We start from the raw sequence: 4,329 nt of genomic DNA, 5'->3' as shown, positions 1-4,329 counted from the left end.
TTCAAATCATTTGGACATGTTGATTTCATTGAAACTTCGAAATTTGGTATTTTGACGTTTCCGGTTCTTGCAGAATGGTTACTCTGAGAAGTGGGCGTGGCGAATCTAGTAGTCATGGAAGTGGTCGTGGTGTGATACCTGAAGGTGGTCATGATCAGCAGACTGGTGACCAAGGTACCCAGGACATACCAGGTGCCCCGAATGTCGGAAGTTTTCATGATATTGCCAATATCATGGGCAATATGATGAACAACAAGCAGCTCCGTTTAATCAGATGTTGACGGGTTTCATGACACTGCATAATGAGACTCGTGCTGGTGTTAATGTGAATCCTCATGCTGCAGTTCTGAATGCGGGTGGCCTTGCTGGAACTCCTCATACTCGCCTGATGGAGAGTTTTCTGAAGATGCAGGTGCCCAACTTTACTGGTGTTACCAAGGATCTCTTGTTCCCTAACAAGTGGATTCGTGAGTTGGAAAAGACTTTTCGTCATCTGCAATGCTCCGAAGCTCAAAAGATTTTGTTTGCCGGCGAAGTTGCAGCATGAAGCCGATGCTTGGTGGACTTCCACTCGACCTGTTTTGGAAGGTTTGCATGCAGGTGTTGTAACTTGGGATTTATTCAAAGAGGCTTTTTGCATGAATTATTTCCCTGAGGCGGTAAAGGATGCGAAGGAAGCTGAGTTCATGGTTCTCGCACAAGGATCCTTGTCTGTGTTAGAGTACCAACAGAAGTTTGAGGAACTTCATTTCTTTGCTCCTGATTCTCTGAAGCTTGATATTGCTAAGGCGAAGAAGTTCTTTAAGGGATTGCGCCCTGCCATTAAAGGCTATCTCACTGTCCAACCTATAGTGAGCTATGCCCAAGTGGTGTAGAACTCAAAGAAGTTGGAAGAAAATGAAAAGGAGAATGCTCGCGTGCAAAGGCCTTGGCAGTCTAGAAACCCTGGTTTGGTGGATCGTAATGATCGGCGCTTTGTGAGACCTACACCCTATCCCACTCCTGCTTTTCAGCCTAGGAGTATAGGTCAAAGCCCCGGTTTTCGACACCTGGCCGGGCCAAGATGGCGGGAATCAACCACCAGTGAATGCAAGTGCTAGGCCAGTGAATGCGAATCCTAAGCCTTTTGTTCAGAAGCCTCCTGTTGCAGCTACTCCGGTAGGACTGAGCAATCCTGTTTGCTTCTACTGTAAGCAGTCCGGTCATTTTGCTCGCGATTGTCCGAAGAAGCCTGTCCAGCAGCCTATCCCAGTGGTGAAGAGTGCTCCTACTCCTCCCTCTGGTAGAGTGTTCAGTATCTCTAGTACTGAGCAAGATGGAAGCCATGATGTGATCACAGGTACATTGTTAGTCGCTTCTTTTCCTGCATTTGTTTTATTTGATACGGGTGCATCTCATTCGTTCATATCATCTGCATTCATTAAGAAGACTGACCTAATCCCTGAGAAATTTTCTAGTTGTTTATTGATTAGTACACCTACTGGTCCTATTGTGAAACTAGATAAAGAATTAGTTAAATGTCCTGTGTTGGTTGGTAAGATGAACTTGGAAGCTAATTTGGTACTTCTTGATATGAAAGACTTCGATGTTATTTTGGGAATTGACTGGTTAACAGCCCACAAAGCTGTATTTCTTTGCTCCTCGAGAAAGATTCAATTCCATACTTGCGTAGGTTCAGTTTTTGAATTTCAAGGTGAGAAAAGAGGGGTTTGTAAAAAGATATTGTCCGCACTGATGCAAATCTACACCATAGTAGATGATGCTTCTTCTGAAGACAAGAGAAAAGTGGAGAAAAGAGTTGACGAAGTCAAGGTTGTCTGTGAATTTGTTGATCTCTTCCTTGATGATCTATCGAGAGTGCCTCCAGATAGGGATGTTGAGTTTTCGATTGATCTCGTCCCTGGTGCCGCTCTGATATATAAGGTTCCGTATAGGATGGCTCCTACTGAGTTAAAAGAGTTGCAAAACCAATTAAATGAGCTCATTGAAAGAGGTTTCATACAACCTAGTGTGTCACCTTGGGGAGCTCCGGTCTTGTTCGTCAAGAAGAAAGATGGTAGTATGCGTCTGTGCATTGATTACCGTGAGTTGAATAAGTTGACTATCAAGAATAGATATCCGCTGCCCCGGATTGACTATCTCTTTGATCAATTGAAGGTTGCAGTTGTGTTCTCAAAGATTGACTTAAGGTCTGGATATCACCAGTTGAAAGTGAAGTCAAGTGATGTCTTCAAGACAGCTTTCTGAACAAGGTACGGCCATTATGAATTCCGAGTCATGCCTTTTGGATTGACTTATGCTCCTGCTGTGTTCATGGACCTCATGAACCGAGTCTTTCATGATGTGCTCGATAAGTTTGTGATTGTCTTCATTGATGATATTCTGATTTATTCGAAAAGTAAAGAAGAGCATGAAAGGCATCTAGATTTCACTTTGCAAAGACTACGAGAAAAGAAACTTTATGCTAAGTTTAGCAAGTGTGATTTCTGGCTCAAGAGTGTAGTATTCCTCGGCCATGTGGTTTCTACTGAAGGTATTCGTGTTGATCCTAAAAAAGTCCAAGCAGTTGCTAATTGGGAAAGACCGAAGACTGTAACAGAAATAAGAAGTTTCCTTGGTCTGGCAGGTTACTACAGAAGGTTTATTGAGAACTTTTCTCGGTTAGCTGCTCCTATGACTAAGTTAACCCGGAAGGAAGAGAAGTTTGTTTGGTCTGACGCTTGTGAGAAGAATTTCCAAGAATTGAAGGATAGACTGACAAGTGCCCCGGTTTTGACTATACCTCATAGTTCTGGTGGTATGACAGTCTATACTGATGTGTCAAAGATTGGTTTGGGTTGTGTACTGATGCAGCACGGTAAGGTTGTAGCCTATGCCTCTCGACAATTGAAGGATTATGAGCGGAATTACCCCACTCATGATTTAGAGCTTGCCGTTGTTGTTTTTGCTTTGAAGATTTGGAGACATTACCTCTATGGTGAGAAAATTGCCGTATTCACGGATCATAAGAGTTTGAAATACTTCTTTACCCAGAGAGAGTTAAACATGAGGCAAAGAAGATGGTTGGAACTAGTCTCTGATTATGATTGTGATATTCAGTATCACTCTAGTAAGGCAAACGTTGTTGCTGATGCTCTTAGTAGGAAGATTCAGAAGAAGGTTTTGGATTTGAATGCTTTGAGTCTACCCTTGTTGTCTTCTATTGAGAGTTTTGATTTGGAAGTTGTTCCTGAGAATTCTGTTGTTGTTCTTTCTGCTATGACAAAATGTTCTGGTCTTAGAGATAAGATTGTTGCTTTGCAGAGTTCTGATCTAGAACTTAAGGACAAGGTTGAGAAGATTTCTTGGAATCCTGAGTCGGATCCCGACTTTGGTATATCTTTGGATGGTGCTTTATTGTTTAGAGGTAGATTGTGTGTGCCAGCAAATGAAGATCTTAAGAAGGAAATATTGAAGGAAGCACACCAATCAATCTTTACAGTACACCCTGGAAGCACCAAGATGTACAAGGACTTGAAGGAACATTTTTGGTGGATTGGTTTGAAGGCCGATGTTGAGGACTTTGTTGCCAAGTGTGAGACTTGCCAGCGTGTGAAAGCCGTTCATCAACCTCCATCTGGATTGCTTCAGCCCCTTCCTGTTCCTAATTGGAAGTGGGAAGATATCTCTATGGACTTCGTGACTAGCTTGCCTCGGACAAGTAAAGGCAATGACATTGTGTGGGTAATTGTTGATAGGTTGACCAAATCAGCCCATTTTATTCCTATGAAGATCACTCATACTTTAGATAAGCTAGCTAGACTTTATGTGGATAATGTGGTTCGTCTACATGGTGTGCCAATGAGTATTGTGTCCGATCGTGATCCTAGTTTCACCTCAAGGTTTTGGAACAGTCTACAGAAGGCCTTGGGAACCCAATTAAACTTGAGTACAGCTCATCATCCATAATCAGATGGACAATCTGAGCGGACAATTCAGACTTTGGAAGACATGCTCAGATCTTGCGTGGTGGATATGGGTGGAAATTGGGATGAACACTTAGCTTTGGTTGAGTTTGCCTATAATAACAGTTATCAAGCAACGATAGGCATGGCTCCGTTTAAGGCTTTGTATGGTTGCACTTGTAGAACACCATTGTATTGGACTGAGACGGGTGAAAGAAAAGTCTTAGGTCCTGAGATGATTGAAGCTACGAGCGCAATGGTGGATATGATAAGAGAAAAGATTAAGTCTGCCCAGTCAAGACGAAAATCCTATGCTGACAAGAGAAGGACTAATCTGGAATTTCAAGTTGGAGAGAAAGTTTTCTTGAAGGTTTCACCAATGAAG

This window comes from Hakea prostrata, chromosome 5, assembly GCF_041222555.1.
Source record: "Hakea prostrata isolate BN-2017 chromosome 5, UWA_Hpros_2, whole genome shotgun sequence".
NCBI classification, from domain to species: domain Eukaryota; kingdom Viridiplantae; phylum Streptophyta; class Magnoliopsida; order Proteales; family Proteaceae; genus Hakea; species Hakea prostrata.
This window is presented reverse-complemented; position numbering follows the sequence as displayed.